The sequence below is a fragment of the Ambystoma mexicanum genome, chromosome 5q, assembly GCF_040938575.1.
Source record: "Ambystoma mexicanum isolate Mex_15411 chromosome 5q, UKY_AmexF1_1, whole genome shotgun sequence".
NCBI classification, from domain to species: Eukaryota; Metazoa; Chordata; class Amphibia; order Caudata; family Ambystomatidae; genus Ambystoma; species Ambystoma mexicanum.
In genome coordinates this window covers 513,402,797-513,425,833 of record NC_090933.1, presented here as the reverse complement: position 1 = coordinate 513,425,833, position 23,037 = coordinate 513,402,797, and the positions used below count along the sequence as shown (strand labels likewise).

Below are 23,037 nucleotides of genomic sequence, written 5' to 3'. Positions count from 1 at the left end.
ATGCTGGTCGAGTTGTCTGTCTGGATGAGGACAACCTTGCCCCTGAGAAGTGGTAGGAATGCCCCGAGTGCTAGCCAGATGGCATTCAGCTCTAGCCAACTGATGTAGTATTCCTTTTCCTGTCGAGTCCAGGTTCCGTGGACCCAGAGAATGTCAAAGGTGGCACCCCAGTCCTCGAGCAAGGAATCTGTGGTGACGGTGGCCTGCGGGGTAGGCAACCGGAAGGGCTTGCCGATCCGTAGGTTGCCGTCCTTAGATCACCATGTTAGGTCCGGGAGGAGAGATGGAGGAACGGTGATCATCTCGGATTGAGAGCCCCGCTCTTGGTTCCATGAGGCCGCGAAGTGCAGCTGAATCCTCCTCATCTTCAATCTTGTGTGTGGGACAGCTAAAACAACCGCCGCCAACAGACCTAGGAAATGTTGGTACCACAATGCCCAGGTCACCTCTCTGCTGAGGAAGTGGGTGGTGGCCCTCTTGATGGCCGAGATCTTGTCCTCCGACGGAAATACCTTCTCGGAGTACGTGTCCCAGATGAGGCCCAAGAATGTCAGTCTGCGTGGGTTGCAGCTGTGACTTCTTGAGATTGAGCTAGAAGCCCAGATCATGCAGTGTGTTCCAGAGATGTAGCCCTGACGAGCCTGTCGTTGAGGTATGGGTAGATGTGGAGGCCCTGCGCTCTGAGGAGGGCCGCCACTGTGTTCATTAGCCTGGTAAAGACCCTGGGGGCCGAGTTGAGGCCAAAAGGAACGACCTTGTATTGAAAATGGTAGCCCGTGATCCTGAACCGTAGGAAAGAACGACAGGGCTGCCAAATTGGGACGTTTAATTACGCGTCCTTCAGATCCAGGGAGCACATCCAGTCTCCCTTGCACAATGTCTCTGCTAAAAAGCTGGTGTAACCATCTTGAATTTTGTTCTTCTGAACAGCAAAAATCCTGGAGTAAAAGACCATGCCTCGCTGGGAGGCTGGGACTTCCTCCACTGCCTGGGGCCAGAAATGTGCGTGGAGAGCCAGCATGCCCCCCACTGGAGACACGTGGACCCGAAGGGGCGCGTCATGCCTTCTTTCCCTCGAAGGCTGTTGCGGGAGAGCGGGACTGGAAAAAGCCCTTACTCCCCCGTCCCCTTTTTGTTGCTTGTGCCGGTTCTGAGATGGTGAGCGGTCCGGCTGCCTGGATCTCCGTTCCTGGAAGCCGCAGAACCCTCCGTACGTACGACCCCTGTCGAAGCGCTGCTGAGGTTGGGTGTACGATTTGGGCGTCATCTTTGTCAGGATGGATAAAGACTTGGCCGTTTGTGAGGTGTTTTTCTTTTTGTCCAGCACTTAGACCGTGGAGGAGTGGAAGAGGTCAGCCCCCATCCCCCCCTCGAACGGTAGATCTAACATGCGTTCCTGGACGTCCGGGTTGAATTTTGATGCCCAAGCCAGGCTGTCCTTTTCATGTCCGTGGCAATATAGATGGCACAGCCAGAGGTGTCAATATGGACCATGGTGGATTCCATGAGGTCATGCGCCACCAGCTTGGCCTTGGCCAGACCCACCTTAAAGCGTAATTGGCTCTGAGTAGGGAGTTCTGGGGGGAAGTCTGCAATTTCCCGTCATAAACTTTGGTTGGCGGCAGCCAGCATGGCATCGGCGTTGGCCTGACCAAGATGCAAGGACGTGTTGGAATAGAGCTTCTTCCCCTAAGCCTCTTCTCCTCATTGCCTAGCAGCGGGGGAGGCTGAGGATGTCTGAGGCTTGGAGTATAGTGATGCCGCAATTATCACTGAGTGTGGCTGAGGATGGGCCGAGAGCAAGAGTGTATCCCCCTCCATCTGCCTGTACTTGGTGTCCAGGCGACGATTGACCGGCTGGGCCGAGTGGGGCTTGAGTCAACCTTTCTTGGCCAGGGAGACTACATCGCTATGCAGTGGAATCCCTGTTCTGGCAGAGGGGTGTTGATGATCGACCTCGGGTTGGGGTAGGCCCAGATACTCTGCCAGCCCTGCACGACATTCGTGGAAGGCCCTGGCCGAGGATGGCGCATCCGGATCCTCCTCCTCATCCCTATCTTGTGGATCAGGAGGATCCAGTGGAGGTGGAGCAGTAGTTGGCACCGGAGGCTGGGGTACAGGGACCGCGGCCGGAGGCCGAGGAGGTGGTGGCGGAGGCTGGTACGGAACCGCCTGAGGCATCGGTTGGGGAGCTGGAGGCAGCAGCTGCGCCGGGGTTGGGGTGCAGGCAGAGGCACTTGTGGTGCCGCTAGCATTGCTGGGAGGATTTCCCTGATGGCGTCCTTCCGGATAACCCCCATCCGAGGTGACTTCATGAGGCCGAGGAACCTCTCCAAGAACCACTCCTCACTGGTCAAAGAGCTGGCAGGGGTTGCCGACTGGGTAGCTGGGAGCTGCTGGAGCCGCTGCGTACCCTGCCCATATGGACGCAGGGTGAAGCTGCCCTGTGCAAAAGAGGGATAGGCTGTAGGCCACGTAACTGGTTGAGGCCAGTCCCACCTTGACACTCGTTCTTCGCTGAATTCCTGGCACAGCGTCAGACGGGTGTCTCTGTCTGGAGCGGTGGCTATCTTATCGAGCTGCCTGCAATATGCCTGCGAGGTGTTGCTCGCCCGCTGGACCCAGCCTCCTTCAAGACTCTAGCGTGTGGATCACAAGGCCTACCCTTGGGCCTAGGCCCGGTAGGTGCGACACCATCGACCCGGCGGTCGGTAGAGCTGCGTTTAGACGCCCCCTCTGACGTATTGCCGGTACTAGGGCGTAGCCCCTCGGCCATATTGCCAGTACAAGGGCAGAGCCCCTCGGATGACAATCCAGTACAAGAACCTTCCGGTCCCTCAACACTACCACTGGGAGGATCCAAGGATCCCTCGGGCCGAAGGCCGGTAGCTGCAGCAGCCTCGATGCTGGTATAAGTACCTGACTAGTTTCTCCCACGCGGGAGAGTCCCTGGGAAGGAGTCTCCTTTGTATGGTGCGATGGAGAATATCGGCCCTACCTTGGGCTTGGCTCGATGTTTCACAAAGTTCTTGAGGTCCTCTGGAGGCGACTTCTGTAAGAGCTCCCTCAACCTGGCTTGTCTATTCTTTAGCGCTTTCGAGGACAGCGAGCACACGCTATACAAGCTTGCCAACCATGGCCTGGTCCAAGGTAATGTAGGCAGAGGGCGTTGTTAGGGAGAATTCTCTATTTAGGCTGAATTTCCTAACCTAGTAAGTCCCCCAGCAGTTTTGCTGGATTTCTGGAGTTTGTTTTTTTTCTCCTGCAAAGAGTGAGACTCTTTCTCCCACTCTTGGACATGATTTATGGTGTTCCTTTGACTGTGAATGTGTTTTATGGGCTATGGGGTCCTTTACTCCATAGGGTCTCATGTGTTTTTACTATGTGTGTTACACAGCACCCTCCGTGCAGTGACACACGGGTGTCATAGTGACACCCCACCACAGACTCCATACCCTGGGATTGACTACTGTCTCCCAGGGCATGTAAAGTCACCATTGGCTTTACTACTCCCAAATTATGAACAGAAACCAGTACAAACCATCAAATTGTGGACGTACTGGTCGGGGCAATTCGATTGCCCAAGGGTCTGTTAGTCGAGGGGGCACGTCTCCGTCCCCCCCTGATCGAGTTTTGGCTGGTGGCAGTGGATACTACTTTTTATATTCAACCGCAAATATATCCCTATGGGATTCTCCCATTGTTCGAGGCTACCAACTTTAATTATTTAATTCTCATAGCCTCGAACATACCGCCGGTTTATTTATTTAATATTAATTCGCAGGTTTGTATTTTTTGCCAGGACTCGATTCTAAAATGGCGTTTGTGTTCTCTTCTGTGACTCCAACCCAAGTCGAGCCCTTTGTTCCACTTTTTGGCGGGCTTCTCCACAGAAGCCTCCAAAAGTGGTGCAACTCTGTCTGGGTACCAAAGGTGGTGTGGAAGGGGGTTTAGGCATCCTGGACTGAGTTACCTTGGTAACTCAAGTCGCACTCTTGTGTGATTGGCCCAAGTGGTGAGCCGGCTGGCTCACCACTTAGCATGTTTGATTGACAGCTAGGCTGAGTGAATGGGGGTATGCTGCATAAAAGCAGGGCTTTGGGGACTGGAACTTCAGAAGTCGCCACAGGACCTGAGAATACGTCGAGGGAAAAGCTGAGCCGACCTGCTACGAGGACACCACCGGTGGAGCCCTGCGGAACCGACTCACCACTTCCCGACGACAGAGAAGATGTCCCGGCTGGAGAGTCTTCTTCCCCTGACTGGTGGGCACAACCAGTTACCTTCTTTTCCTCGCATCCCAGGACGTCTTGTGGTCGAATTGCCCGTGCCATCCACCCCGGCAACCGGATAGCCACTTACCACTGGACAAGAATAAAAGGACCGCTCCTTTTTGACCTTAACTCCGCGGCTGGTTTCTTCCCTGGCAGTGCAACAGACTCCTGTCTTCCTCCCCGACGAGATCCTCTATTCCCCCGGACGAAGCACTGACTTGCATCCGCTGCCAGGAACAACTGCCCCCGCTGGAGTATTCTCACCACTTTAAGGTACCGTGTCCGCCAGGCCTCCCTTTCTAAAGATTGCTACAAGGTATTAATCCCTTAACCTTCTGGACTGGGCTGGCCGCCTTGACCATCTAACTGGTCCCTTTCTTTTGGTCCAACTCTTTCTGAACCTTTGAGACTTTTGTGCACTTTTCAACCGTGTGACCTTGGACACATTTCGTTCTGATCCTCTTAAAAGTGATCCGGCTTTCTGAACTCTAACTTCACGGTTTGACTCTGCCTTTCTCTTTTGCTGTGTTCTTTTGAAAGTGTTGGGACCGGTTTCAATTTATGCTCTGCCTTTCTCTCCCTTTTAAACCGAATTATTAGAGTGCCATCTACGTTAAGCGCTCACCGCTGTCTGAAAATAAGTGGGGCTTTACTTAAGACTTGTCTAATATTATTTTAAGGGAGTGTATATCTTTTAGTGACCGTGTTTTTGAACTGCTTAATATTAGTGCCTGTGTGTTTTATTAGATGTGGTTTTAAATAAATAATTATATCTCTTTTACACCAAGCTCTGGTCAGCTTGTTCCACTGTGTTCTTTTGACCTATTGTGAATACTCTGTATACTGCCTAAGTCTTCTTGAGGGAAGTCTGACTGCTCAGCCACAGCTACCAAGTAAATCTGTGTGGTACAAGCTGCTACCAAGTGGGTTTACTGCCAAACACCTGTAGTCTTAAATCTTTTGCAGTGGACCCAGAGGGAACTGCACAGGTTTCTGCCTAACAGGCGTGGGGGTCTGAAGTTGGGAAGAGCCCTTTGCAGGATGGACCCCTGCTGAACCCTGTGCAAGTCGACATGCGTCGGGGAGGAGCGTGACGACTGAGTACCTGAATGATACAAACACAAAAAAGACAGAAGTACCCGTGCATAGAATTACATGGCTGAAGCCAAACCAAGCAGCACTGGTGAATTCGGCCTGTTCCCGTTGACGCGGAAAAGGGGACTGAGGTGTGGCGCCGGAGGGCAGAGTCAGGGCAGCGCATGCTGCCTGGGCCGCGCCTCTAAATTTAAAGGGGAAGAAGGTTTTTTTCTGGTGAAAAAGGTTCCATCTCCCGTCCCTTGGAAGGGACGCCCATGCAGAATGGAGGAAAGGGGACGGGACGCAAGAGTAACGTCATTGTAGACCCTTTAAGCTTCCAGTTGTGGTATGAGGCAGGAATTTCAAGGGAAGGGCAGTTGTGGGAGAAGAACAAGTTACTTCTTACCTTGTAACATTCTTTCGATGGGATGTTCCTCCGATGTATTCCTTATCTTTGATAATTCGTCTCCAGCTTGCTGGCCTCGGAAATGTTTTCTCTGTAGAGGGCGCTGCGTGTCGACGTCCGCTGAGTCGATGTCCCTCGACAGCCACCGTATCGGCGCCAATGTCACCATGCCCATAAATAGCCACGCGCAGCATCCGTTGCTCAGTTCCGTTTTGTAGCATAAGATAAGTCATGCCTGAATTGGTTATTGACCTTGAAGGAGCGTAAGCTGCAACCACAAGGGAAATGTTACTGCGGGGATGGATGGGAGGGGCGATAAGGAATACGTCAGAGGAACATCCCATCGGAAAAACGTTACAAGGTAAGAAGTAACTTGTTCTTCGACGGGAGTGTGTCCTCCGACGTATTCCTTATCTTTGAAAGACTCCCATAGCAGTCGCATGTAATCGGAGGTGGGAGTAATAATGTTATGTATCCCTTTTAGGAATGAACCGCATGTAATACGGTTTTTCCAAATCTGGTCTCTTGACTAGCGGAGGAATCCAGGTTGTAGAATTTTGTGAACGTATGTGCGGACGACCATGTGGCAGCCGCACATATGTCTCGGACCGGTACCCCTCTTTGGAGGGCCGAAGAGGCTGCGATACCCTTGGTTGAATGAGCCCTAAGATTTTGGGGTGGCTCTTTCCCTGCCAGTTTGCAACATTCCAGAATGGCTAAAATAATCCACCTGGAAATGGTCTGTTTTGTTATGGGTAGTCCCAACTTGTGACCTGATTATCCTACAAACAGTTGGTCTGCTTGCCTAATCCTAGCCAGTCTGCTGATGTAAAAGCTTAGAGCTCGCCTTGGGTCCAGCCTATGTAGTCTTTCTTCCTCTTTCCCCGGATGGGGAGGAGGGTAGAACGAAGGTAAGGTAATTTTCTGGGTAATATGAAATTCAGAAACCACCTTTGGGAGGAAATTAGGCTTCACCTGTAGGACGACTTTGTCTTTATGGAAAATTGTATGGGGGGGTTTACAAGAGAGAGCTTGTAGCTCGCTCACCCTCCTAGAAGATGTTAGGGCTACCAATAGGACAGTTTTAAGCGTGAGAAATCTCAGCGAACAAGAGTGGAGTGGTTCGAATGGAGTACCCATTAGGAAGTTTAAGACTAAATTTAAGTCCCATAAGGGAACTTGGAATGGTCTTGGAGGATAAACATTAGTTAATCCCTTGAGAAATTGTATTACTAGAGGTGGTTTGAAATATGATGGTTCCTCCGCAGTGCGCTTGAAGATTGAAAGTGCTGCGAGATCGCCTTTTACAGTGCCAACTTGAAGGCCTGAGTTTGCCAAGTAGAGTATAAACGATAACACCGTTGGTGTACCACATGAAAAAGGGTCGATATTCCCTTCTCTACACCAGCTGCAAAATTTGTTCCAACGGCAGCGGTATAAAGACTTTGTTGCTGGCCTTCTGGCCGAAAGCAACACCTCCATGACGTCATCAGGGAGGTCCCAATCCTTGTACCTCACCCTTTCAGAAGCCAAGCGTGAAGGTTGAGGGTTCTGATGTCTGGATGGGGAACCTGACCTCCCTTCTGCGAGAGAAGAGTCTTTTTGAGTGGAAGACGGATTGGAGGGCAGATGGACATATCTAGAAGGTCCATGTACCACGTTCTCCTGGCCAAGTCCGGGGCAATTAGGATCATGGTTTTCCGGAATCTTCTCAACCTCCTGATCATTTGAGGAATAACAGGGACTGGTGGAAACGCGTAAAGGAGTGGGAACGCCCAGTCTACTACGAACGTGTCTCCTAGAGCTCCTCTCGGGGGAAATTCCCTTGAACAGAACAGATCGCACTTCCTGTTGGTGCTTGTGGCGAACAGATCCACCTGAGGGGTTCCCCAAAGGGCGAAGATCTCTTGAAGGACTTCCTGAGCTAGCTCCCACTCATGGGAGACTGTGCTCTGCCTGCTCAGAGCGTCCGCTGTCAAGTTCTTCTTTCCGGCTAGGTGGACTGCAGATAGAGAGATTCCTTCCTGAATTGCCCAAAACCAGAGCTGCATTGCCTCTCTGCACAGTGGCAGTGACCCTACGCCTCCTCTCTTGTTGAGGTAGTGCATGGCCACCGTGTTGTCCGTCATTATCAGGACATTTCTCCCCTGTACTGATGGCAGGAAAGCTTTCAGCGCTAGTCTGATCGCTCTCAGCTCTAATAGGTTGATGTGTAGTCTGGACTCCGATGGAGACCAACGACTGCTGATGGTCAAGTCGTTGGCATGGGCTCCCCACACCGTGAGTGAGGCATCTGACTACTGTTATCTCCGGCCATGGTTGCCAAAACAGTTCTCCTTTCAAGATGTTCTCTGGATAGGCCCACCATAGAAGGTCGTGGGCTAACTTGTCCGGAATCCGGAGGAGATCTGTCATTCTCCCTGAGAATTGCAACCACTGAGTTCTCAGTGCCCACTGAAGAGATCTCATTCTCAGGCAAGCCTCTGGCACAAGGAAGATGCAGGATGCCATGAGGCCTAGCAACCTCAAAAAGTTGAAGGCTGGGAGACGTTGGGCATTTTGGAACTTGTTGACCATCTGCAGAATATCTTGAGCCCTCACCTCTGGTGGCGAGGCTTTTCCCAGGGAAGTGTCCGGGACCGCTCCAATGAACTGGAGTCTCTGTGATGTTATCATCTGCAACTTCTTTAAATTGAGGGAGATGCCCAGTTTGTGAAGGAAGTGGCAGACGTAATCTAGCTGGGTCTGAGCTTGTTCCAAAGATACATCCCTGATCAGCCAATCGTCCAGGTAGGGGTAAAGGTGGATCCCTTCCCTCCTTAGACTCGCAGCCACTACCGACATTAGCTTGGTGAAGACCCTCGGGGCGCAGGTCAGCCCAAATGGCAGAACACGAAATTGATAATGAGAGTCGCCAATTGCGAACCTCAGGTATTTCCTTTGTTTGACAGGATTGGCACACGGAAATAAGCATCCTGAAGGTCCAGAGATACCAGCCAGTCCTGGAGCTGGAGGGCATGAAGGATCTGAGAGAGAGTTACCATCTTGAACTTGTCCTTCCTGAGGAACTTGTTCAATTCTCGTAAGTCCAGGATGGCTCTCAGTCCTCCGTCCTTCTTTGGTATGAGAACATAGGGGTCTAGAAGGTCTATCATTTCCTGCAAGAGGAGCGGATCTGGAACTTTTAGAGAGCTGTGCCCCGGTGGATGACTCTGAGGGATGTGTAGAAAGGGTAGGCAGTAACCCTGGGCAACTGTCTCCAATGCCCAAGTATCTGACGTTATAGCCTGCCATTCCATCAGACGGTGAGTTAACCTGCCCCCTACAGGTGTTTTGTGTGGAAAGACCTCAGAGTGGTTTGGGGGCGGCTGATGCAGATGCCGAGGGTAAAGAGGCACCTGCTGCAGCTTTAGTTCTTTTGACCCGTCCACCTCGGGTGGATTTCCTTTGGCCTCTTTGAGCCGGCTGTCCTCTGCCTTTTCCGAATGCGGAATAATAGCGAAAGGACTTTCCTCTCCCAGAGGTACCTGAGGGGCAAAACGGAGTTTGGCGGATTGCAGCTCCTAACGATTTTGCCGGTGCTTTAGATGTCTGCAACTTTTCCAGACTGTCATCAGCCTTTTTACCGAATAAAGAAGAGCCGTCAAAGGGCATATTCAAAAGTCTGGCCTGTACGTCTGGAGCAAAGCCAGACTTTCGCAACCACGCATGCCTGCGGATTGTCGTACTTGCCGCCATGGCCCTGCTGATACTGTCAGCGGAATCGATGCCAGTTTGAAGTGACTCGCACATGGCATCTTTGCCATCTTTAATAATGTTAAGGAAGGCTTCCCTTTCCTCTCCTTCGGGTATGTAGTCAGCCGCTGATGAAGCACAGTCCCACAGTGTGTGACTGAACCTGGCGAGCATACAGGTGGCGTTGATGGACTTCAACGCCATACTACAAGCAGAAAATACTTTTTGCCATAGAATCGTACCTTTTGTCATCTCGATCCTGTGGGACAGTAGGGTAAGGGGACTTGCTGCTTGATAAAGTTGCCGCTTGAACCACCAGGCTCTCCGGAGTCGGGTGTTTTGATAAGTATTCAGGGTCAGCCACAGCTACCCTATACTTGGCTGACAATCTTTTATTGACTGCAGGGATAACATCAGGAGTTTCCCAATTATATGAAATCGTTCTTTGTAAGGCTGCATGGAAGGGGACCACAGGATCCTCCTGTGGACCTTTGTCTAATATGTCTGTCTGGTCATCCTGTTGAAAAACAGGTGAAGGCGCAGACCAACCCATAAATTCAATAATCCTTGCCATCAGGGTTCTATAGGGTGTTTCGGCATGTTCCCCTGGGCCTGGTTTAACAAATTCCACTTCTGGGGAAGTGTCCAGCCCACTTGCCTCATGCAATGATTCCTGTAGGTCTTTCAACCTTCTTTCCTCAGAGGTGAAATCCTCTGAAATAGGTAGTGTGGTCCTCTGCAACCCGAAAGTTTCCTGGTCAGAATCCTCCCCTTCTTCATAGATTGAAGATAATCCGGGGTACTCTGACATCGGAAATGGTGTAAAACCCATTTCTAAGGCAGAAGGAGCCAAACTCGTCCTTATTGGGCGAGAAAACGTTGATGTCGTCGACGCCGATGTGACAGGCTTTGAAGGTGCCGAGAAAACTGGAAGAGGCCTTGAAGAACTCAAGAGGATCGGGATCCTACTCGAGGATGTCGATGGCGGTCTCGGCGTCGTGCCGGAGGCTCTTGGCATCACCGTTGGCTGTGAAGTAGCCGCGGTTTTCTCTTTCATCGGCGTTGATGACTACGTCGAGTCGATCGACCGATGCGTCGAAGAACCCTTCGACAATGGCGTCGATGGCACCTGTCCATGCGTCAAAGGGATCTTCGAAGACGGTGCCTTCTTACCCCGATGGCCCGTGGCGCTCTCGGGAGGACTCTTTCGACGGGTGCAGCGACTCGCAGCATTTAGATTTTTTGGGTTTTTCACCCGGGGTATCACCCTGAGCTGTCTTCGAAGGGGATTGAGGCCGCTTTCTCGAAGATGCTTAGCATTTTCTTCCTGAATTCCTCCCACTCAGCCTGAGAGCTGTGTTTTGTGGGGCAGGAGACCCTTTCTGGGGAAACAGAAGATGACGAGGAAGGGGATCTTCGACGTCTCTTCTTTGAGTGTCTTGATCTCGACGAATGGTGGGAGCTACTTCGAGATCTAGAATGGGAATGCTTTCGATGGCGAAGAGATGAATGCCTCGACTCAGCCGAAGAAACTTTCTAGGAGGTTTTGACTGACTTACCTCTCTCGAGCTTCCCCTTGCGCTCCTTCAAGGCTTTCGCCGTCATGGACATGCAGTCCTCACACTCCGAACAATAGTGCTCGGCTCCCAAGCACCACAAGCAGATCCTGTGTGGATCTGTTATCGACATTTTTTTACCACAGTCTCGACATTTTTTTAAGCGGGATCGCGGCGTTGTCAGTTCCGATGAAGAAGCCATCGAGAATGAGTTGGTATTTTCGAGTAAATCTAGAAGGTTTATCTGACTGAACTGAGCAATGATATTCCGAGGCCCCACGAAGCATGGAAAAACGGAACTGAGCAACGGACGCCGCGCGTGGCTATTTATGGGCATGGTGACGTCGGCGCCGATACGGTGGCTGTCGAGGGACATCGACTCGGCGGATGTCGACGCGCAGGGCCCTCTACAGAGGAAAAATTTCCCAGGCCAGCAAGCTGGAGACAAATTATCAAAGATAAGGAATACATCGGAGGACACAATCCCTTCGAAAGGCGAGTTTATGTCCTTGACCAGTTTGGAGGAATGCTTGGGTGTGAGGGAACTCTTGGCCTTCAAGTATCTGCAGCTGAAGGGCGTTCTGGTGAAGCTGAATTGGGGAGAAAGTTCTACTGCAAGAAACAAACACAACAACAGATATCCCGGCTATATGGGGAACTGAGATGGGGGAACCCACTGGTATACTACCAATATGTGCGAAATGGGCCAAGGACATGGGAATTGACATATCTGATCAGCTGCGGGGCGAAATATGCAGGAGGGTAAACAAATACACAGGCATTCAAACGAATACATAGGTCGCATTTCCCACTGGCAACCCTGGCAAACTTTTATCCTGGGTGGATTTGCACTGTTGGCGCTGCAAACGGGCAAATAGTGTCTATTACCATTGGTGGTGGAGCTGCCCACTTGTTCAAAAATATTGGGATTATGTATTGGGATGGCTGAAGGACCTTGATGGGTTACAGAGGTCAATGGAGCCAGGTTTTCTGCTTTTTGGAGTGCGTGAGAAGGATATGAATGGGGGTGGGGGGTCACAGGCGGTTGGCGCTGTGTGGTGCAGCATTGGAAAAGGGGAGTGTGCTGACTGAGAGGGAATGGGTACAGAAGGCAAAGTCCATACATCACATGGAATACCCCACATCTCTTGGACGATGTACAAATGGACGTAAGAGGGGATCTTTAACAAGTATGGATGATAACCTGCCTTAGGAAAACAGAGAGACGATGTAGGAATCAACTAGTTGTGATGAAGACATAGGGGGGTTGGTTGCACTGCATGTAGGGGGTTGGGTAAGAGGGAGGGGTGGGTGGGGTGGGTGGGAGGTGGGTCTCGGCAGTTAAATGTTTTTCATTTTGGTGAAAATATTGATATTCTGGAAGAATGACAATAACATTTAATTTTCACAAAATAAAATGTGTTGCACTTGCCCAAACTGTGCAATGCATGCCCATCCCTGAGCTAATGCCTCTGGCAGCCATGTCAATTTGGTGCATTCACGCCTCCTTAAGTCTTGAACAATAAGCTTTGCTACCAATAGACCAGACGTGAAGGCTTCTATTTAATTAGCTGGTAAATATTGTTAAAAGTAAGTATTTCCTACCCTAATACGCAGCTGCCAGAAGAGCTTCAGAATTTGCATGGTACCTTTTCTTTGTGCTGAAGGTAGTGTGGCTGTACCTCCTTCCTCCTGCACTCACACTGGCTACCAGAGTGCCTTTTTCAACCAACTGGGGACCGGCAGGCTTTAACCGACACTCTCACCAAAGGACCACTTCGTAAGGCCCCCGTCTGATCCCAGAACGCTACTTGAGGTCTTTTCTGCACCCCATCACCTGAACTTCCATGATGCTGCTACCTCACTCGTCAAAGAAATCCAGACTAGAATGACATTCACACCTCCTTAACTATGTGTTAGTTCACTCCTTCTGGACTCAGTCCTACACTCTTGACTTTCACTGTCCTCTGCTCTTTTCCCCCAGGTTTACATTCTCAATTGCATTGTGTTTTGCCACGCTTTGCTACCATCTGAACTCAATTGTCAATTTCAAATCTTGCTTTGTTTTGCATTTTGGTTAAAAGTCAAATCTTGCTGTGTTTTGCTAACTTGCTCTGAACTTTGCTTGTATTCTTGCATCTCCAACTTGCTGGCCCAGTGACTTCATTGTTCTCTTTGTTCCACTCTTACCTTCTTTCCCCTCCCGCACCCTGCTTCTCCCCCCTTTTTCTCGCTACCACACCAATGGCGCTTTCTCTTTCTCCTATCTTCTCCAACTGCTTCTCCATTGACTATGCTTCCAAGTCTGGTAGGAAGAAGTTCAAAAAGAATATCTTGGCCTCTCCCTATCGCTGACACCTATTCCATCGATTCCTCCAGAAAGACCTTCACTGACATCCTCTTTGTCGTTCCTTCGCCCGATTTATGGACTCTTCATATGATCTCTGTGCATGGAGTGCCTCATCCACATACAGGTTTGTTGCGTGAGGAGAGCATGTGTGGTAACTTGCACTCATTCAGTTTCTTTGTGTGTCTTCTATACGAATGACTGGGCTGTTAACACAGGATTGGAGGCCTGCTTGAAAATGGTATTCCCGACCACTTCTGCAACACTTTTTCCCAACACTGAGTGCCCCACGATAAAACTCTAGGATCCGTCAAGCACCGTCACCTACCCTGCCCATTTACCCGAGACTCCCTCCAGACAGAGGTTTCTGGGAAATATTTTTGGAGCACAGTGGGACCTTGGGTAACTACATCTTCCACATCCCTGGGCCATTAACAGGTTCCTGAGGCTCGTCCTCAGCCAACCACAAACCCTGTATATTTTGGAAATAACAGTGTTACTGCTATCTGCAGGTGGTCCTTTGTAGTATTGAGAAAATAGTTACCAAACTGGCAAACGTCCATAGCCAAAATTATTTTTCATGCAACTCAGACATAACTGTTTATTCATCTTGGAAGTCTAGACCCTCAGTTGTAAAGCGGTAGCAGGCATTTGGCTCTGTTTACCTGTCTACCTGTGCGCATCACACGAGGACTACTTGTTCTGATATCAACCGTTAAGCCGGCCTAGATGGCAGTTTGCTTGCTCAAAGCCATTTTCTGCAACCCCCAACAGCATGCAATAGTCGTTATACATAGGCTCCAGCGGGGTGGAGTGGTGACGCTTTTTTGTAACATCTCCCGTCTTTCTTACTGATATAAATGGGTCCTCAGACAAAAATGTTGCACACCTCCTCCTGGAGATACTGATTGCCTGTTTTGGAGTTGGGCCGAGCAGTGCTTACAGAATGTATTTGGTGTGGCCCACATAGCCACTTTGCAAATATCCCCAAGCCAAGCACTAAGGCCAATTTTGCTCTGAGAAGATATACATGATGGGCCTTTGTCCTGACACTTTCTTGAGGGAATCTGAATTTAAAAAAGCAGTACACAATTTATTTTGATTGTTTAGGGCGTATACCTAGCTCGAGAGCAGCTGAGGGCTGTATAGAGTGTGGGTAGGGTAGTACTGCGAGTTATGTGCGGCCACCGGAATTAGTATTTGGTCAGGTGTTGAAAAAGCCATGTTTTGAGAGATTTGCAGAATTTGAAAATTGTGTGGGTATTCAGAGCCGACACCGGGATTGAGTTCCAAAGGGGGGGTGCACGACAAGAGAAGGTTAATACTTTATTCGGCGTTGGGCCGTAAAGCACATCTCAATCAATTACATAAGAACATTACATAGTACAACATTTAATCATAACAGTTTAAAACGACAATCCGTTATACAGTGCATAACACTCTAAAATACACATACTAAATGTAGGCTTCGGTTAAATTAAATAAGATAATAAAGTGCAAGTGCGAGCCCCGCTCTGCAATCTCATTCAAAACCATTTAAAACAATGATCCATAATAAAAAATGCATGGCACTCTAAAATACATTCTACATATAGACATAAGCTGGATAAAATAAAAAACACAAAGGCAAACCCTGTCAGTCGATCTTGTTTCAAAACATCTTTATAGCAGCTGCAACATAAAGATCATAGACAAAGGATTGTTGATTTAGAAAGATTGTTGACATCTAAACCAACTTGCCATACCGCAACCACAGACAATCAACTCCATAGAAGAACCACTTCCACTCAAATAGCCAACTCTTTTATACTAAATAAATCTTGATAAAAGCAGGTTTAAACATAAGAAGAGTATGACCTAGTTGCCAATGTGCTTAGAACGTACAGATTACACTGGAGTTTAGGTCACTACACAACACTATTTTGGTCAAGCTACTGGCTGTTTAAGTCCACTCCATTATGTGTTGTTGATTTTACTAGCCTATTCCTTCTTAGCGAAGCTCAATACATACATTTAGCAACAAACATTCTATTAAGGTCAGCTGTATTCTTACAGAACATGATTTCCAAATGTACCTGCCGTATATTCTCCAATCGGAGCAGCGGCAGGATATACCTCCGTCTCAGATCCTTATACCCTGGGCAGAATAGTACAAAAAAAGGATGGTAGACTTATCTGACACTCCAGAAATTCTGCACTCTGGGCCAATATAGTTGTGCCACTTCTTTGTAAAGACAAAAGAAGGATCGTTTCCGAGTCCTTTCTTTGCAGATGAGTTCTGATTCAAGCCGGTTTGGTCAATTGGCTACGCTGGTGTGCTCCTCATGACTGCTTTGTAAATGATACATGCACTCTTGAACAGTATCCTGGCTTGAAGTGGAAGCCAATGTAGTTTGTGTAAGACGGGGGTAATTAGGTCAAATTTATCGGGATAGAAAGAACTCCTTGCTGCTTTGATCTGGGCATAATATTCCCATATGTTGCAAAGGAAATAGGAGTGGACCTGCGTTCCTAAATCCTTTCCAGGTAAAACTTCAGTGCCCTGAAGGTTGATCTCAATGAGGCAGAAGCCTGAAAGGAGAAAATAAGGCAAATGCAGAACACCACTTTGCCATTATGGAAAAATGCAAAAAGGGATTCAGCTTATAGGCCTGAACCTCATTTACCCTGCTGACTGAGGTGACCACCTGGTAGACCATCTTCCAGATCACAAGTTTAACTTCTGTGGAAGCCCACAAATCAAAGGCTTGTACAGCATAGTCAAGAATACAATATTGCGGTCCCTGGGCAAATGTGGAGTCCAGACCTGGGAAAGAAGTGTTAAGACCGTTCACAGTCATATGATAGGATGGAAAATGGGGCGAGACCTACCCTGGGGGCAAGGCAATGCCTGCACTAAAATGCAGGCTCTTGAGGAGACATCTGGATGATACTTGAGGGTCTTTCACCTCCTCTCAATCTGCTTAACCAGGCCACTGACATTCACCCAGACCTAGATGAAATAAGAAATTCAGACTCTGAAGTTAAGGTAAAACTATCATGATCCTCAAGCCCTAACCACAATGCAAGAAGCTGGCGGGTCCAAGCGAACGTGGCCCACAAGCAAAACCGTTGATGCAATCTTACTAGGTCTTTTCTGCAGCAGGGGAACCAGAGGCAGCACTACAGAGAGTGGCACTCGCACAGACCAATGGAAACCAAGCTGATATCAGATGGCTGGCATGACAGGGTCAAACGTTAAGCACACATGGGCACTTGAGGGGAGTGGGCAATGGCCATCATCCACTCCCATATCTCCACACCACAGGGCCTATATAAGACTCAATTGTCCCAATTCCAGCAGCAGGGTCAAGACATATGTTGAGACCATTGGGGTTTGAGCTGGTGGTATCAGGTAATAATATCCCCATATATATGGTCGCCGTAAATAATATCGCCGGGAAAATATTGTGGCGATATTATTTGGGTGACCATATATATGGGGACAGGGGCAAAAAAAAATTTGTAAAAAAAGTTTGGGGGTTGCGGGGTCGTCCCCTGCATGTTCCATGCAATAATGTCGCCACAAAAAACGGCAATTTTTCGGCGAGATTTTTGCATGGCGAGATTTTTGTGGTGACATTATTACATGGAACCGAGCTGGTGTGTAGCGAGGGTCAAATACTGGAGAAGTGGAGAACATTGGTATTTTGGGCTCCTATATTGATGGGGCCAAAAACCATATAGAGCCAGAGAGAGTGGCAAGAGAAAGAGCGGAGAATGGAGGCTAGCCAGGAGCCATAAGGAACAAGTTACTTACCTGTAACTGTTCTCCAGCATGGGTCTGGCATGGATTCACATGCTCATGAACATTCCCCGTCAGGCCGGGAATCCTCGGTAAAGAAAAAATCAGTATCAGTTTTGTTTCTGATCTGTCTTTCTTACTAGTAGTTTCTGATCTGTCTTTCTTACTAGTAACCAATCACTGGTCTCTGGGTCATACTGCCCCCAGCCAATGACTGCCCTCTCCCTAAGCCCAGCCTCTGGCAGCCATCCTCAGATTTGGTAGCACGTAAACTGGCAGTATGACCAAGTGAAGAGCCGCAGAGGGGTAGGAGGGAGGATTCGCATGTGAATCCATGCTGGAGAACAACAGTTACAGGTAAGTAACTTGTTCCTTCTCCAACATGGGGTCTGGCATGGATTCACATGTTCATGAATATAAGAATACATAGCAGTACACACATGCACAATCACGGGAGGTGGCAAGGCTCAATATTAAGCATTACATAAAACTCAACATTAAGCATTTCTTACCTACTCACCAGGCTTACCTTAAGCGAACAAGTTGCACAGCACTGCTTGGCCGACCCTGGACTCCTCCTTGGAATCCCGGTCGACGCAGTAGAATCTCATGAAGGAGTGCGTGACCGCCACTATGCAGCCCTGCAGATGTCCAGCAGGGGCACACCAGACAAGAACGCCATGGTAGCAGCGACCGCTCTGGTCGAATGGGCTCTCGGACGGCCAGGCAACGGTCGGTTTGCCAACCGATGACAGTGCATGATGCAGCCGGAGAGCCATCTGGAAATGGAAGACTTCGAGAGAGCCTTCCCTTGGTTCACAGGTCCAAAGTTCACAAACAGCTGTGATGTCCTCCGAAAACTCTTCGTTCGGTCCACGTAGAACTTCAGCGCTCTAGCTACATTTAGCGAGTGCAAAGTCCTCTCAGCCGACGACGAAGGCGACCGGAAAAAGACTGGTAACACCAAGGGCTCGTTGAGATGGAAGTCCGACGGCACCTTGGGCATGAAAGAGGGGTGCATCCTCAGCACTACCTTTGTATCGTGAAAGGTCAGGTATGGAGGCTTGCAAGATAGTGCCTGGATCTCTCCCAGGCGTTGTGCAGAGGCGATGGCCACCAGGAACGCTTTTTTCCATGACAGAAACTTCAACGGGGCCGAATGCAATGGCTCGAATGGCGGACACATGAGCCTGGTCAGCACTACGTTGAGCTCCCACGCCGGGGCTGGCGCCTACACCGGTGGGAATGATCGAAACAGTCCCTTCATAAATTCTTTAACCAGGCGATGAGACCACAGGGATGACCTCTCTGTAGTCTTGGTGTATCGGGAAATCGCTGCCAGGTGTATCTTGATTGAAGCAGGAGATGGTCCAGCTTTGGCTAGCGACAGAAGGTACGGCAATACTTGAGGGGCCGTAATCCGCAGAGGGATAATCTTCTGTGCACAGCACCAGATAGAGAACCTCTTCCACTTATGTCCATAGCACTTGAGAGTTCAGGAAGCCCTGGCCTTCGCAAGAACCTCTCTGTAGTCCGCCGGGATATCGTATCCTCCAAACTCTAGTGCTGCAGGAGCCAGGCCTGCAAGCTCAGCGACTCTGGGTCGTGATGAAGAATTGCGCCTCCTTCTCTGGAAAGAAGATCTGCGTCCGTCGACAGCTTGACTGGTGGGGACGCTGACAAGTCCAAAAGGTCCGGGAACCAGATCTGTCATGGCCACGCCGATGCGACGAGGATCATCATGCACCGGGACCTCTTGAGCTGGTTGATGAATCGGAGCAGCAATGGCAACGGAGGAAACACATATAAGAACAGGCCGTGCCAGGGGAACGAGAAAGCATCGCCCATGCTCCTCGGTTGGGGAGACCTGCTGGCGAACCTCTGGCACTTGGAGTTCGTCGCCGTCGCAAACAGGTCAATCTGGGGTTTGCCCCATCGCTGAAAGAGTCGGTCCACTTGATCCTGGCGTAGTTCCCACTCGTGGCACGAGCGCAGCTCTCTGCTGAGTGAGTCGGCGATGGTGTTTTTTATCCCTGCCAGAAGAAACGGCACCAGAAACATCCCTTGAGTAACGGCCCAATGCCACAGGTCCTGGGCTTCCTTGGATAAGGCCGGGGATCTGGTTCCGCCCTGCTTCCGGATGTAGAACATCGTGGTGGTGTTGTTGGTGAAGATCCTCACCACCTTGCCCTTCCGGGACGGGAGCAAAGACCTGAGGGCCCAGAACACTGCCCGGAGCTCCAGGATGTTGATGTGGAGCGGCTTCTCCTCCGACAGCCAAAGGCCTCTTGCGTGAAGATCTGCAGTGTGCGCTCCCCACCCCTCCAGGGAGGCATCCGTCGTCACTGTCGCCTGGTGGGCCGGGGTCTGAAAGTCTGTCCCCGCTGCTAGATGAGCGCGGGTGCCCCACCACCGGATCGCTCGTCGGAAGGTCTCGTTGAGAGGGATCCTGTCCTCGAAGCTGCCCGTCGCTTGAATCCAGCGGGCGTCGAGGAACTCCTGTAGAGGGCGCATCCGAAGCCTGCCCAGGCGCACAAAATAAATGCAAGAGGACATCATCCTGAGGAGGGACTTGATGGACCTCACTCTGGCCACGTCCATGGCCAGCAGACGCTGCACCTTGCCTAGGATGGCCTTTGTCCTTTCCTCCGACGGCGAGGCCAGATGCGCCACTGTGTCGAGCTTGGCTCCCAGAAACAGTGCGACTTGAGTGGGGACCAGGTGGGACTTGGGGAAGTTGGAGAACCCCAGATCTGTGAGCAGCTGGACGGTCTTCGCTGTGTGTTCTACACCGAGCTCCCTTGTCCTTGCGCGGATGAGCCAATCGTCCAGGTAGGGGTAGATGTAGATCCCCTGCAGATGCAGCCGCGCCACCACTGGAGCGAGGCACTTGGTGAAAACCCTGGGTGCCGACTTCAATCCGAACGGGAGGGCCTTGAACTGGTAGTGCCGCCCTTGAACCTCAAACCAGAGGAACTTCCGGTATCCCTTTAGGATGGGAATGTGAAAGTATGCATCCTCCAAATACAACGACGACAGGAAATAGCCCTCCTCCAGCTGTCCAAGCATGTTCTGGAGGGTGACCATCCAGAACTTCTGTGCCTTGATGTACTTGTTCAGTCGTCACAGGTCTAGGATGGGTAGCCACCCTCCTGTCTTCTTCACGAGGAAGTACCTTGAGTATACTCTGGAGCCCCGGAGCCTCTTTGGGATGAGCTCGATGGCACCTTTCTTGAGCATCGCCCTTACCTCAAACAGTAGTTGAGGGACGTGGTTTTCTTTCCTGGCCACGGGAGGAATGCGGGGGCACTTTTTTAGAAATTCGAGGGCGTGCCCCTGGGCCAGGGCGTCCAGCACCCAACAGTCGGTGGAGATGGACTCCCACACGCTGATGAACTTCGCCAGCCGGCCTCCCACCGGGGTGCTTCGGTGGGGGCCCGACGCCACGGTCAGTTCAATCTTGCTTGGAGGACGCCTTGCCGCATTGGCCTCCCTGGCGACGACGTCAATATCCACCCGACTTGCCTCGTCCTCTATAGGCTTCCTGCGACGAGGAGCAGGCCGCTTGGCGGTACGTCGAGGAGCCACCGCCGAATCCCTTGGAGGCACCCTGCTTGCCTCCGGAGCTCCGAAAGGACGGCCTTCGTTGCTGGAGAACTCCTAGTGCCTTAGCTCTCTGTGTCCGCCTTGATGGCTTGGAGGGACACATCCACTGTTTTCCCAAACAGGTTGTTCCCGTCGAACGGCATGTCCAAAACCTTGGCTTGTACGCCCTGGCGGAAATCCGTCGCCTTGAGCCACCCTCGTCGTCTGAGGCAAAAGCTGTTGCCTAGCTGGCAGAAACCGGTGTCGACAATGTCCGTTGCCACCGTTATGGTGTGGTCCGACGCCACCTCACCTTCCTGCAAGATCTCCAGGGCCTCAGCCCTCTTGTCGTCTGGTAGGAAGTCCAACAGGGGGGAGGGGGGGGCGATCTTGTACCATAACTCCCTGTCGTAACGGGCCACGATTGCGAGGGCGTTGGCCGCCTTAATCGTTGTTGCCGCCGTCAAGATAACTCGTCCCATTGCATCCAGCTTCTTTCCTTCGCCGTCCGGTGGGGAAGTTGACGTTGAAGCCGATGCCCCGCCCGCTTTCTTCTTTGCCGCCGCTGAGACGACCGAGTCAGGGGTCGGTTGCGCCCTAAGGCACAAGGGTGCCGCGTCGGGGACTCGGTACTTCTTCTCGTACCGATCCCTCTTGGCAGGCGTCGTAGACTGGTTCTTGAGAAGGGTGAGACCCTCGTCCCAGATGTCATTCAGCAGAGGCACAGAGAGGACTGCCTTCCTCTTGGCCTCGCGCCGTTGGTAAAGGAAACCTTCCTTCTTCTCTTCAGGGCAGAGCTGAAAAAGCTCAGATGCCCTGGCGATCATAGCGTGGAAAGACCCAATCTCGTCGGGCGAGGGGGCCCGGGCTGGAGGCGATGGGAGCTCCGTCCTGTCGTCGCCGCCGTCATCCGTACCCGTTGTGGCCGTGTCCGTTCCCCGGTCATCCCCAGGTATGGGGGACGTGGGCAAAGGCTGAGCAGGCCGCAAGAGCTGAAAAGGCAGGGCTGGATGGGTCCGTCTTCTCTTGTTTGGGGGACTTCCCGACGGGCCTGGCTCTGGCTCCTCCGTCGGGCCTGGCTCTGGCTCCTCCGTCGGGCCTGGTTCCGGCTCCTCTGTCGGTGGTATGGGCAATCTCGTCCTTATCTCCAAACATAAGGATTGTATTGCCAACAAAATGGTAGCTGAGTTGTCCTGCGGCTCCGGAAGCGACGGGCGCGACGGTTGACTAGGAACCTCGCCGGCGCCGCCATCGTTCTCGTCGTCCCCTTCGTCAGGATCCCTCCCGGGGGACTGGGACTCTTTGATGCCCTCGTCGAGGCCCTCCAAGACTTCAACCAGTTCCTCCTCAGAGGCTGTGTCCGTGTCCACAATGGCCACCGGGTCCCCCCCCTCTTTATCGGCCGGGGTCTTCACAGAGGTCTTCTCGATGGGCCTGAACGAGGCTTCCCTCTGCGGTGGCAGGGAAACTCTGGGCCCCGAGGTCACCTCCACTGGTGTAGCCTCCTCAAGCTGCGCCAGGGCCGCCGCGACTTCCTCGATGGAGGCCTTGGCCGGGGGAATCAAGGCCTTCACCACCTTCTGCAGGCCTGTGGCCTTCACCTTGAGGGAAGGGTCACCGCTTCGGTCCCCCTCGGCTGGATCCTTCGAAATCGACCGGGGCCTCTCCAGAAGCTTCGCCGGGTTCTCGGCCTTCCTCTTCCCTGAGCCAGAGTGCTGGCTAGTGGTTGATGGCGCTGGAGAGGATGCGCCCTGCCTGGCAGCCGAGGAGCCCGACCGTTCGGCGCTCCCGGTGCCCACGGACTCGCAGTGCTTTACCTTCTGTTGGGCACCCGTCGCCGGGGCACCTTCACAGGACTTCGAAGACCGCTCAGACTTCTTCTCACCTGACGGGCTCTTTCCTTCAAGCCAGTTAGAGAGACGATGGTGTCGGTCCTTGATGGCCCGCTCCGACATGTTCCCGCAAAACGCACAGTCCTTCTCCACGTGTGTTTTGTCCTCATGAAGGCAGCAGAGACATTTCGAGTGCTCGTCCTCCTTGAACAAATTCTGCAGCTCGCATCCAGGGCAAACCCTGAACAGCTTTCCGGGCGTCGAACTTCCTTTCTCCTGGGCCATGTCCGTGTAGGCCACAGTAACTTCTGGACTCCTCCAAGAAGCGTAGGTTGACGAAAACTTCACCCTTGAGGGGCGTAGAAAATCCGAAACGGGTCCCCGTTGATCGGATGTAGACACGGTGGAGCTTGAGGCTCCATTTGACCGAAAATGAGAAAA

The 23,037-nt window shown here is 51.4% G+C and overlaps 1 protein-coding gene across 1 annotated transcript in view; it reads right to left on the bottom strand.

Annotated features, from left to right (window-relative positions):
• The window catches only part of ASXL3 (ASXL transcriptional regulator 3), a 1,228,938-nt gene that overhangs the window by 680,281 nt on the left and 525,620 nt on the right, over positions 1–23,037 (bottom strand). The gene's annotated exons all lie outside the window — the stretch shown is intronic.